The following is a 13,996-nucleotide window of genomic DNA, read 5'->3' as shown; positions in this document are numbered from 1 at the left end:
AACAGGCTAATACCCCCTGTAAGACTACCTAAATAACAACAGAGCCTGTAAGTCAAAGGTGCTAAGGAGTGATAATTAACACTGGTATGATTGCACGGAAGTGAACCTAACTAAAGACTATCAACAGTAGCTGATTAAGTCCTATCAGCCCACCCAATGGCGGAGCCTCATCATGTAGGACTCCAATACCAAGGTAAGTATGCAATCGCCCAGTTGTAGATTAGCGATGCATTACTCAACCGAGGTAAGGTCACCACCGTTGTTAGACTTGAGGGGGAGACTGATATGTGCAGTGCAGAAAAAGAAAATAAAGTAGTGTGTGATTAAAATGGCTATCGAGGCAAACAAAGACCTTTATTAGCGTTTGCCTGGACGTCAGGTTAAAAAATAGTGAAAAAACAGTGTGAAAAAATCACTGTTTGACTTGCTTGGTAGAAAACTAAGTAAGATATAAGAGGGCCAACATGTTTCTGCCTTAAATGTGAAGAATCACTGGCATTCGTCAGGGCGAATTAATATCTGCTACTGCAAGACACTATAATGTGTGTGAAAATATTTAAAGAAATGTACAAAAAGTGAACAAAACGGAACCATCCTACCACATCTTGTCAGTGTTGTTGTGGTGATGCGATGGATCTTTCCCAGCAGTGTGTGGGAAGTGGACCTCACCTCACCCGGCAACTGCTCGGACGAATAAGGCACCGCTCTGTCCGTCGGTACCTTGAGGCTGAAAACGAGCCGAAGGGGAGGCTACACTGTCTAGGGCAGTTGATTGAAAGTGTGTTCAGAGACGTTTTGAGGCATGGGCTAAGTGGGCTCTGGCCCACGGCCCCTGTCTTTCTGTGGGGGGGTAAGGGGGAGGGGCGATAGAGCCAGCTCTGTTTAGCAGACCTTTAATCGTTTTAAAAGAGATTGTTTTAAATACCTTTTTACTTTAATTTATTTTTGATGTGGGTGCTGTGTGAGAGTCTCTTACCGACATTTGTTGAGTTTACATTTCATGCAACATCCATAAAAAAAGTTTCGTTTTGTTCAAAACAGGACCTCATACATGAGAAACGGAAGAGTGTCACAGAGATTATTTGTAGTAATAGTAGAGCGCTGCTGCTGTGTTACAATATTGAAAATACACATCAGCATTCCTGAAGATTTGATGTTAAAACATTTAGAATTTGAAGAGTGTGTCTGTGCACTGTCAGTGATTTGGCCAAAGAGGGCATGAAACAGCTGAAACCGAATTATCATTTCAAAGTTGTTCAGAAGGGGCCCCAAAATATGTTTGGCACAGTGCCCCCAAAATTCTTAAGATGTCCCTGAGTGTGTTATCTTTGTGTTGATCCTATGAGGGAAATGTTTTGGGCTCAGTTCTTAGCATTGCGATGGATGCAAAGGTGCGAGTTAGAGCTGCCCAGTTTATTGTTTTCCGTGGGCTAGCAGTTGAGCATCTCTGTAGGTCCCTTCATGCTAGACTATTTCTTATGATCGCAGTCCACTAAGCTGGTTACCTCACTGGGTTTTTCATTATTAGAATTTTAGTTTAAAATGCCTGTCCTGAACAGACATAGGTTGGAGCCAGAAATGGTGGGGAGATCTGCTGATATATGTACTTTATTACTATCATCACATATATGATTGTCATTGTGAGATTGATACCTAGTCCCACTCTTAGCCCATGCACAACACAGAGTGAACATAACCACTGGCAAGCTGGGCTTGTTATTTATTCATGCTCTAAATTCATATACACGCGATTGGATAATACAACTTGGAACTATTAATCCAACAAAGTTTACAAACAAGATAACATCAGCTACAGTGTAACCGGATGCAAGGAAGGAGCCTGGGTCCAACACTCTTCAGTCACTATCTACTTCCTGCCGGGTTCTCAGTCGAATGCTAACCTGAATAGTTCTGCTTTAATGAGATTCCTGAATCGCAGACACATACCTACCAGATCACACAGTGCCACTGTGAGTCACACAATCTTGGCTACCTGCACACGGTCACCTGGTGAAGAGCTGGTGTCGCAGGAGGTAGGAAAGGTGAGCTGGAAATCCCTGCAGAGTTAATTTCCAGCTTTTTTGGGAGGATCTAAGCCAGGGGTCTCCAGCTTTTTCTGTCACAAGAGCCACTTATGTTCAATGAAAATCATCCCGAGCTACTAATACTAGTGATGTAAAAGCGAACACCCCATCCAAGTGTCAGCAGTGTTCACATCGGTGCATTAGGGAGAGTTTCCAGCAGTAATGCTAAAAGGGCGTTGAAAATGTTAACTGGAATATTACATGGGTAGTACATATAAACCATAGCTGCGATCCTCCTGGCACCAAGGTATGAGTAATAAATCTCTTCAACTCAAATAAAAGCTTTAAGCACATTTTAAAAATTCAACTATTTTTCTACAGAAATCAGCTTATGAGTTTCGAAAATACACACATTTTTGTCTTGAATGCATGCTTTTTAATTTTAGTTTACATATGATAATTCAACCAAGCAAAAGCTTGATAGGCGTCGGCTGGGCAGCACACCAGAGAGCTACTCACAGGAAGCTGGAGACCTCCTAGTAGCCCATGAGCCACTCATTTGATACACCTGCTCTAAGCGGTCGATGTCCAGTAAGGCTTTTGTTTTTGGAAGGCGGTGGTCGTCTGTGGGGGGGTTGGGAGACGAGTGCCTCGCAGACAGAACTCAGCAGGAAGTCCTGTCCCCCTAAGGCAGTGCAACTGTGAGTTTTTCTTTTTTTTATTTGTTAAGTCTGCAGATAGTTGGGTTCTAACCTCAAGTTTAGGGATTAGGCCATTCCAAAGTCTGGGACCCTGTCCTCAGGGAGATCTTCCTCTAGATTTTACTCTTTCGAAACCTTCTTTTTAATCAGATTAGAGGCGGCTGGGCAAATGGCTCTGGTCCGGGTGTAATGTGGTGCCAGTTTCCATCATTATCTGTTGAGTAACTAATCAGTGCAGATTGCGGTCAAGGAAGAACAATAAAACCTGGGAGTGCAAGTGTGCCTGTTCACTTCTGCCTGAAGTAACACTGATTCCACTAGAGAGGCAGGTGAGCTTCTGAAGGCTGCGAAATTCATTACTGTTAGTTACGTAAGGGCTGTATGTCAATGTGGAAACACGTGCAACAAATACAAGCCACTGTGATGGGTGGTGAGCGCCTTCTAATAAGAAAAATAATACGAATTTGGTACATATGTGTCTTACTGCTCCTGCTTTCAAGCGCTCCAAATAAAAGGCGTTACTGTAAGCCAGCATTACTCATTTCCTTCAACCAAGAGAGACAAGGCGACCTCACCAGCATGCTAATAACCTCTGGTCTTCAGGTTGCATAAGGATGCTACAGAAAATGCATAGTTACCCTTCTGAGTAATTGATTATCTGCTGATTCTGAATAGTGCGAATAGGGTAAGGAATTTACAACACCCAGTAAATACAAATACCCAGGAGGGGGGTTTCAGCCAGATGCAATATACTTATATTCTGACTTCTAGCCTCAGAATGAGGCTAAACATGCAGATTCAGTAATTACCGCTCTAAAATCCACGTTTTCCCTTCTAACCGCTCAATAAATTTTACCTGGCGATGCTGGGTGAAATTTGTCTTGTGAAAAAAGCAAGGATGCATTAAATATCGCACAACTTGCGATACTGTTCAGAATTCACATGTGAACAATGCGAAGAGGAATATGGCTCTACAGTTGGCCCACCTCTTGATCGAGGAAGTGCACGATGCACAACCATACCATCGCTCACAAAGAACCACTGGGAAATGCTGATTGTGAAATAAATTACACCTCAGAAAAAATCCCTTTGGAGAGCAACCATAAGCAGTAAACGAGTGGCTTACAAACATCCCACCTTGTCCACTAGACCCTGCTCTTTTTCAGTTGTTGCACTAGAACCACACAGTTTGTTGAGCCTGTAAACTTGATTTTTGGGCACAGTGTCCCCAACAAATCAAAATATTGGCCAGGAAAACCTGACTCCTCTTTAAACCCAAATAGAATTCCTGTGTCAATTCCTGCCCCATGCGGGTGGGTCAAAGCCAGTGGAGCAGGGGCACCTAGTGTATGGAAATGGCCCTTCGGTAATGGGAAGAGAGGCAGACTGCAGAGGCCCTGTTGAATGGGACACAAGGTCTATCTTTGCATCTGCATATCTTTGGCCCTAGTCTGCTGTTTAGGTGGGAAGACAAACCACAAAAGAAAGACATGCAACTGTATTTGCAAGAGGTTGACACTCTTTGCAGGATTTCTTTTTAAAATGCTACAGGAGGTGTTTGTGCTGTCTCATCCCCAAGCCTAGAGAGCTGAAAGGAATAAAAAGGTCCTGGAAAAACCCAGCTTATGTTTGAGAGCCTACTCTTCACCTCTGTCTGAAGCTATTGCATAGCGAACTTGGGTGACCTCAATCTGGGGAATCTGAGGTCAACAGCAAAGCAGCACACCGAGATGTCTAGTACTGCTCATGGGTCAGGAGAGTACCCACTGTGGCCTCGGGCATGGAAGCGATGAAGGTGTAGGTCTAAAGAGATAGTCAAAGACGGCTGAGGAGCATCTGCGAGAAATTTAACGTGTTTCACAGTCCTCCTCGGGCCCTGACCACAAACGAAACTGGTTCAATGTTTTTCATTTCATAGCTTGGCTTCGAGAAATATCACTGCACATCCCTGTAGTCAAAATGTTGGAAGATGATATCCGCCCTGCTCACCTCAAGAAAGTTTTTGCTCACTCATACAGATACTCGCAAATGTTGACAATGTATATATTGATTTTGAGAACAAATGAACACTTCCATTATCTTGGGAGGCGTCCAAGATATGTTTTGCTCCAAGGGCAAGTTCGGCCTAAAAAGTTAAAGATGCTGCCTATTCGGTAACCCATGGCTAAACCAGTAGCACTTTCAGTAACAAGTCACGAGCCTGGAGGCAGCCTTCGTGCAAACAGACGCACACCGAGGCAAAGCGGAACTTGGCTCTGCTTCCCAGCCTGCTGTGCGTGCAAACCCCTGCGCGAGGCACGGCTCCCTTAAACTGCCCTGCCAAATTAATCACGGCAAGCAGGTGTGCGGCCGCACAGGCACGTGCCAGCGCGAGCTTTCATTCACCGGCATGGCACGAGAACAACGCTGTCCTGCTGCCTCAGGTTCCCAGGGAACACCTGCCCCACAGATGTGTGGGTGTGGAGAAATCTTGATTGGGCCTGAGAGATCGCCTGGGGGTCTGTGTGACTATGTATAAGGTGTGAATGTTTTATACAGCAGTGTGCTGGCCTGAATGGGAAAAAAGGGAACCAGGGGAGTAGCTATCAATGGTGCAGCATGTGCAGTGGCACCGTACCAGCGGTCTGAGGAGCCCAAAGCACCCCGATTACTGTAGTATTTTACTACCCATGCAGGAGTCAGTGATAATTGTCCATGCTCGCACTGGGGCTTATGGCACCCTTTGCTATGTTACTTGCGGGATCCGTAGAGCAGGCAACAGACAAGCATCCTCGAAAGCTTTCCATTGGGAGGTAATTCATGTGTATGTAACAACCTGTGAGAAGCCAGTCAACTTTGTTGTTTCAAAGCAAAATACCTGCTTCCTTGTGGAAGAGTCTAACATAGCGGCATAGCTCTTAGCCTTAGAAAGTTGAGGGGAGGTCGAAAATGTTTCTTGCTACAAAGTTTTGTATTGTCTGTAGTCTCTTTGGGAGGTGTGCAGTGATTCCTACGTAGAGTGAGTTCCCGTGGTCCAGCCTGCAGGTGACAACGGCCTGCATGACAGTCCTTCGGTGTTGACTGGGAGCCACCTGAAGATCTTGCTGAGCATGCGTAGGGTTTGGAAATTGGCAGATAGAGTGCATTTACCTGTTTCGTCATAGATAGCATGCTGTCCAAGATGATGGCGAGATTGTTGGTGTGGTCTGTCATGGCGGGGGATAGGTTAGGTTCAGCAGGCCACCATGCATTGTTCAACGGCGAGGTGTTGTTCCCAAAGATGAGGACTTCCGTTTTGTCCGTGTTGAGCTTGAGACAGTTGTGCTTCATCCAGTCGGCGACATTCATCACATATCGGTAGAAGGTGGCTCTGGTGGTGGAGGGGTCTTCTGACAATGAGTATATGACCTAGGTGTCATTGGCGCAGGAGATGCCGTTGAGTCTGGGCAATCTGACGATTTGGGCAATTTTTAGGTGGAGCCTAGCGGCAGCGCGCATGCACTGCTCGCTTTCCGAGGCATGCTGTATTAGGGTATGCACTGTAAGCCCCACCCACTCTCCTCCCATATTTGTCATTCGCTTTTGTCATTGTATTTCTTAAATGCTGGCTTCTGATTCATAAATAGGCTAGTTAGTCCCTCCTTGGTACTGCCTTGTCTGCATTTGTTACCGCCCATAACGACTGGACATTTTACTTGGCTTGTTACATGGTCTGCATTATAAGTGGGTGAGCACTATTTTGTTTTTTTGACACTGATGGGGACAATGGCTGAAGTTTTTTTTGTATTTGCATGCTGAGCGCGGCGCCCGCTTTAGGGACACCGCGTTCAGTTTATTTATTTGTTTATTTAAAACTTTAATACTGCGTGCGGCGTCCAATTCACGGACACCGCTCTGAGGTTGCAGCACCCAATATGCTCCCAGGAGTAGCTGCTGATTCTTCACTGCCCAATCCCTCAGCCAGTAGGCGTTTGCCTCCTCTATTGGCAGCCACCCTCCCTCCTGCGCATGAGGGGGCGGGGCTTAGGGGCAATGAACATGGCGGAGCAACCGGTTCCTGCCGCGGCGGCTCAGGTGAACAGGAGAGCATGCCCGTTCTGTTCTGCTTCTCGGTCTTCGCCCAGCCCTCTGCCGTGCTGCATGGCTCTGGATATAAAGTGCTGAAGTTCCTCAACTTGTACAGAGACCAGATTGTAGTGCAGCTCTTCGCCAATGTGTGGGGCCAGTACATCGACCTGCAAAATGGCTTCCTAGTGAACGAGAGGTGCAAAGTGCTGCTTGTGTCCTTGCAGATCCAGGTGAGCGCCGCCTTGTCCTAGCGATGTCTTTGTGGGGCCTGAGAGTTCCCTTAAGACCCACCTTTGTGCCCCTAGTGTTCAGGTCTGCCCAACACCCATGATCAGATGGTGCTGTAGTGTCATGTGCTCACTGTCCCCGAGAACAGTGCCCCTTCCTGGGTGACATCCTTGTTAGTGAACACTGGCCTACAAATTTTAGAAAAATGTAAATTGATACTTGTATAGCGCACTACTCACCCGCAAGGGTCTCAAGGCGCTTGTACGAATACCGCTGTGGAACCCATCCTGCCTGGCTTTCGCTGTGAGGCGTCCACTCCTGGGCACCCCCAAGGTGGAGGCCAGGCATCCTTAGCGTTGTGGGGACCGTTGTGGAGATTAAGCAAGCTATTGCCCAGAGTTGCAGAATGATTGGAATAGGCACCTAGGTGAGAATTATCAGGTCCATGGAATTTTGAGCCCAAGACCCGCCGAGGCAGGGAATTGAACCCTGGTCCCGAGGCAGGGAATTGAACCCTGGTCTCGGGTTAGACCTCTGCATGAGGGTCTGCCACTCTAACCATTGAGCCACACTTCTCCACCAGCATTTGTAATGCAATAGGTATCTCAATTTTATTTATGCCTTAAATAAAACTGCAAAAATAAAAGGCATTGCCATTTACAATACCAATAGGTCAACATTTCTAAAATACGAGACTTATTGCATTGCAAATGTTTGTTCTATATGGAGTTATGATGCTTGTATTACGTTACCATAGAAAACCGCTTGACATAGCATTGCTGCTTCTAAGCACTGACTAACTTATGGCTGCATGTAAGGCAACTACATGAAGGATGTTTACTTTTACCTTTTACACAGCTATTCCACTCGTAGTTTTTGGATAACACAGATATGGCAATGGTTTCATATTATGTGTAAATAATGGTGTTTACTTGTTTTGTTGGCAGCAAATAACGCAAATTCGACGAAAACGTGTTGTAAAAAGATGTGTTGATATGCAAAATCTTTGTAAAAACCTATAAAAGTCCGGAGTTGCTGTCGTGTGCCTAGGGCTGCGGGGCAGGCGAGATATTTTCAGTTTTAATTAAATCACCAAGTACTGAAGATACGTCAAGCCACCACTGGGGGCGCAAAAAGCGAACCCGCTTACGCTGGCCAAATGAAATAATTGTTTCCAAAAGTATTTATTGTTTCTTACATGTCACTTTGGAGGAGCTCTTTGTCGTCTGTAAATCCGGGAGAGCCTAATTTTGGTCCTGGTTACCGAGCTACTCACGTGCTAGTGGACATATCAAGTTACCTAACAGCATAGCAAGCTCCTGGAGACAATGTATGACATTAGTGGCCACTATTAACAAGCAACGGCAAAGCCAATGGTCACTTTAGGCTATAAATCACTGGGTTTTCCTGACGCAGAAATCGAGGGGAACCACATGCACTCCCATTAAATGTCCAGAAACAAAAAACGTCCCCCAAGTAAGACATGCAGGAATACAACGCATCTAATAAGAAGAGAACACAGGGGAACTAAATTGTCCCATTGTGGACAAACACAAGAACATGGAAGGAAACCATCGAATCAAAAGCAACTACCTGAGAGACAGCAAAGGCATCCAAACATGAGCAAGGGGCAGACTCGAAGCCCACTCTAAGTATGTGATATGTACTGTAAAGACTATATAGTTTGTAGCCTAGATCTGAAAATAGATATATGTATACAATTTCGTTCCAAGAGGCGTAGTGTCTTCTCGGCGTTTGTTTATAAAGCATGTTTGGCCAGGATATCAACATACCAGTCCTACCAGAGTTTACTCGCGAAATGCCAAAAGAAAGGATTTGTGAAATATGCTGCCAACTGGGCCAACTTAGTGGAAAAAAACAATGCCAGGCGTTTTGAATGTGCCCTGAGACGGTGGCACAAACTGATTTCTCACTCCAAGTCTCCTTGTTGTGTGGTGGGCTTTTTTAAGGAGGGGCACCAAGTTCACAGCAATCCAATCTTCTCAGAAAAGTCAGGACAACACCCAAGCAACGACAGAGCTGACAACTGTAGTGGGTGGCAGCAGAACGTGCAATGGTTCGATACCACGGGCCTTTAGGCCTCTGCCTACCAAAAAAATCTACAAATCTATGACTCTTGCTTGAACCCAGCTGAGTACACACGCAGAAGCCGCTTGCACATTAATAACGGATATTCGAGACACCCTTCTGTCGCAATAAAATACCGCCTGAATAGCACAGTTGACGGCTCTTAAGTAATTGAGTTTTTAAAAAAAATAAAGAATTGAGTTTCGTACCAGTAATCTGAAAATTCTAGAGACTTTTCTTTCTACTTGTGTTTGATCAGTAAGTTAGTAAACTTGCTCAGAGGGTGGAGCGCCTGCTATAGAGATATATGCAGAGTGCAGAACACATGATAAAAATGCGATACCGGCATGTTAAAAAGAAGCAAGAAAAAAAGCACAAATGCAGCCTGTAACTACAGAACTTTTGATTACCATATAAGACATGAGGACAGAAGATTATGTAATACCAGAAGAGAAGATTATGTAATGCCAGCACTAGCAATCAAAGATAATAATCACGAGGCGAACAGCAATATAGGCGACCAAAACCACACTATATTAGAGGCAACTGGACTACATAGAAAAATTTGAAAAGCACACTGTTGGTGACACAGTAGGAGAGCCGCAAATAAGCCTGCATCTTTGCCACTCTGAATCTCTGCCTTGAAATGACTTTTGGGCCATAAGCACTATACAAAAACCCCTACAATATAACTACTGGTTGTTTCTGGACTTGTTCTGCATGTGATTTACTCTATTGGTAACGGCTCATCTGATATTGGTTCTGTTGCCTTTGACACACTTTCTCCCTAGATGTGAACCCCTTTGTCTTAAGTAACTTGCAGCCTTAACCCAGACCCAATGACATCTTGTATATTTTGGGGTCAGACCAAACAACAATGCTGGATTACTGCAGGTGGTTACCCAGTCCTTGCTGACGAGAAAGACCTCTCACTCTTGGTTATTGACGGTTATCAGACACTGTCCCTACTACCTACATTCAACACTGAGCGGTGGTTGTGGCGAGCCAAGGCCTACAGGCTTAGCCCTTGCAGCCAAGCCGATGGTCAAATGTGCGGGCAGGCAACCTAAACCGAAGTGAAGGAATTTTTTTGGAATTTCCATTACAATTATCAGAGTTGGAACTGCCAAGGTGTGTGTGGCTGGCCTACTACAGCAGGTAACCTTAAAGCCACAATGTGCTATTTTCATGTCCACCATTGGTGGTGGACCCCGGGCCACTTAAATGTTGGTGTTGTTGTAAATGTCACTTTGAGAGGCAGGATGGCACACTTTATTCAGTGCTCTGCGAGCGAGTCAACACCTTAGCTGTTGCTCAGGACTGGTGAAAAGGCAGGTGCCACTGCTTCCGTCTTAGCTTAGTTAGATCCACTGGCATAATGCAAAATGGCGGGGCTCCGGTAAAATGTTTAGAGTGCCCCACAAAAGTGCAGAGACACAAGACCATAGGCTCCCTACGTGGTGGTTTTCTCTCCCTGTGGCACAGGTCCTGAAGGGGCCGGTGCGATTCCTTCCCCCTCCTTAGCTCCACTCCATTTGCCCAAGCAGCACAATGAAAAAATACATTTATTTTCGGGCAACAGAAAACGAACATTATTCTGACATTATTCTGACATCTACATATATTTCAGAGCCTAAATTCATGAGGGGGCAGTTTAAAAATGCAGGAGGTGGCACTAAAAGGGTCCTCTAGCGTTATCTTGTGATTCTTTGCGTCCAACTCCCTATTAGTAAAATTGCAAAATGGACACGGTTGTCTCTATTTGTAGTATTTGCATATGAATATTCGCAGAATATTCCCGCTGTGCTCCCATTCCACACCCACCAGCATCTCCAGACCTAAACCCTGCAGCACTTGGGACAGGGCCGGGCACTACAGTGAAGCCAAGGCCTCCAACACCCCCCCTCTGTTCCGCACAAACCCATTTCTCTTCTGTGCCGCCCACCTTGGGGCGCCTGGTCCCGGTTTTTAAAGTACCAGCAATGTTCATACACGTTTCCAGTTATTTTTGAAGAAAAGGCAAGGGTTACTCTCGGTCATTTGAAACTAGTTCTTGTACACACAGACTTGCTCAGCAGCCCCAGCTGCCGGCTGGCACTGAGATAGCAGGCAGCAACTGCAGCCTGGTAAACAACAGGATGCTCTGACAAAGCCCGGTTGGGAACAGGAGCGCCGACTTTCCAGAAAAGCATACATTGTCTTCACAAAAACACACGCTTTGCGCGATACACTAAAACATACGCTTTGTACAATACGCGACCATCTCATTTCAAAATCTAGACCTCCAATCAATGCCAGCGTATCCAGAGCTATCTAAATATGGGTGTAGTAAATATCCATTACATTACAAAAATGGATAGCTTGTTGACCCGCCCTCATTAAAATAGTAATATTAGTAACTGTTACTTAAATGCAGGCACTTTGGGTTGGGGAAATGTTCAACACTATTAAACAACGTGGTTTTTTCAGGCACACAAAATTGTATAAAAGTGCCTTTTTCTATGGTTATCTCAATTTTTGGGAGATGTAGGAGAGGGGGTGGATGCGACGTGTGCACCTTTAACATATATAAACCAATAGAAAGGTGTGTGCGTGTTTACCTGGAAGGTGAGTACCCCCGCGCGCGCACGAGTGTTTTATCTAGAACAACTCGCGTGTTTTACCTACAACAGTGTGCGTGTTTTTGTGTGTTTTTTCCCCCTTCTTTTTACCTAGGAGACCTGTGAGGAATGAGAATCCTTCAGCAGTGGATGAGTTAACCACACAACAATCGATGTGGGACAGTTGCCTCTCATAGAAATCGACGTTTTGCAGAGTGGTCGCTTTATTCCTGTAAACTAGAACCCATTTCCGATTGAGGAGGGGAAGCGGCAGAGACCGGCTCTGGCCCATCGGGAAATTGCCCGGCAGGTCGGCGCGCCGTGCCTCGTCTTTGCATCCCACTGCAGCAGGGGTGGTTCTTGTCTCACTTCCACTGCACTGGTGCGGAGCAGTGAGCACTGCACCCAGTGAGGAACAAAGGATGCGTGGCCGGAGCAGCAAGAGACAGCTGGAGCCACACTGAAGGCAGACCCGAGGAGGGAAAGACGACCCAGGGACAACAGTTTAGTGTAGCACAACAAAAGAAACTCTCTAAAACTGTCGATGATCTGTCACTCAGTGGCGGCCTGTCCATATAGGTACGGATTCAATTACCGCAAACTAAGCACACGCTGAGCCGCGGGGACGCGGCGGTCACCGATGTGACACATAGTTCTACGATTACACCCCCCCCCCCCCCCCCCCCACACACACACACAATTAAAAAAATAAGATCTATCAGCGGTCCCAGTTCTGCTAATCCGAGTCACTTTAGCGTACAGGGTGGCCCTGCCCCCCCCCCCCCTCCCCCCCCTCCCCCCGAGTCCCCAGGGAGTGAGATGCACAGGTGCCCCAGTGTCAGCACAGTGCCCAGTGAGAACAGATGCCGTGCCCACTCAGACTACACTCTGCCGCTCTGGCGGCTGCTGTAAGTGAACATCTGTAACCGGGCAGAGGGGAGGCAGAGAGCTCTGTGAGCGAGAGGCACAGACAGGGTAGCAAGAAACGAGCTTCAGAGCCCCCTGCCCATTCAACGACAGGGGCAGGATACTGCCCCCTCCCGTGCCACTCTCAGCCTGTACATGAACCATTATCCGCCCCTCCATTCCCCTACCCCACAACCGCCAGTATGAGGGACCCCAAGTACATTACCCCAGTGCTACAGTGGTGCCATCCCGTGCACAACATCAAACTCTGTCCGCGCACACAATCCGTTATAACTGAGCCCATGCACACGATACGTCCACACCTGGGCACTCATGTGCACTTCACCAGCACACAGGACGACCCCCAACCCCATCTTTTCCTGCATAGACTGAGTCAGTTTATTAAGACCACCATGCCCCCGACCACATCAAAGCCGTCCTTGCACAGAATACATTAAAGATGCACCAAACCCACCTGCCCCCAATCTATGCTGGCAGGGGTCCCCTTAGCTCCCAAGGACCCCCCAAGTTATGCCTGAGCCATATCCTCGTCACAGCCCAGGACAGGAGACAAAGGAAAGGTCGGGATTGTCCCAAACATGAAAGGCAGGAAATCACAGTCGGTACCGCGCACCGTTGTCCCAACCATAGCTGCGACGCGTCGCTCTTACAGAAGGGGCACTGCTCAGGGTGTTTCCAGGTAAACAACTACAAGCCCCCTCCCCGCTCGCCCCTCACCCAGCTGTGCCACCGCAGCCCCTGTAAACCAAGGGAAGAGAGTCCCTTACCTGCGCCCCACTTTTATTAGCGCCGTTTCCCCTCGCCCGCGTGAATGAAGCGCTATCCCCTGAGGGCCCGGTCTGCGCTGCCCCTCGGTGTCCTGCGCTAGCTCCGCTTGCGCCTCTTCTCCGGGTCCTTCAGCCCGGCCTCCTTATATAGACTCCGCCGCCGGCGCCGCTGGCGCGAGGTTATTATCGGTCACCCCGGCTCCGCGCGCGCTGTTTATGTGGAGCTGTCACTCACGGCCCAGCACGTGGAGCAAGGCCCGCCCCTCGCGGTGGAGCTCGCAGCGGGGGGGACCGGGAGCAGCCGGAGCTGCTCACACGAGGAGGTCCCACGAGGAGGTCCCCACCTCCTCACAATATAAGTATCCATACAGCGTATAGGGGCACTCGCTGGTGAGCACAGTGGTGGGAGGACGGGGGGCGACGAGTTAAGCAGCCCGCCATGCGCCCACAGAGAGCCCTTCCAAGGAAGGCTGTTAAAATGCATAAAGGGCATTTATCTGGGAATACCCCACCACCCCCGAGTATACATCCCTACAGCTTATAGTGGCACTCAGACAGTTGGCCTTTTGGGAAGCTTTACTATTTCTGAGGGTGGGCCTGCACACCTGAATTTC

At 47.3% G+C, this 13,996-nt stretch overlaps 1 protein-coding gene across 1 annotated transcript in view; it reads right to left on the bottom strand.

Annotated features, from left to right (window-relative positions):
* The window catches only part of ABCA1 (ATP binding cassette subfamily A member 1), a 184,463-nt gene extending 170,959 nt beyond the window's left edge, over positions 1-13,504 (bottom strand). The window contains exon 1 of the mRNA XM_086962091.1: positions 13,383-13,504. The gene's annotated coding sequence lies outside the window, so the exon portion shown is untranslated. The remainder of the gene's footprint in view (positions 1-13,382) is intronic.
* Between the last annotated feature and the right edge of the window lie 492 nt (positions 13,505-13,996).

Source organism: Lissotriton vulgaris, chromosome 3_1 (assembly GCF_964263255.1).
Source record: "Lissotriton vulgaris chromosome 3_1, aLisVul1.2, whole genome shotgun sequence".
Lineage (NCBI taxonomy): Eukaryota > Metazoa > Chordata > Amphibia > Caudata > Salamandridae > Lissotriton > Lissotriton vulgaris.
This window is presented reverse-complemented; position numbering and strand designations above follow the sequence as displayed.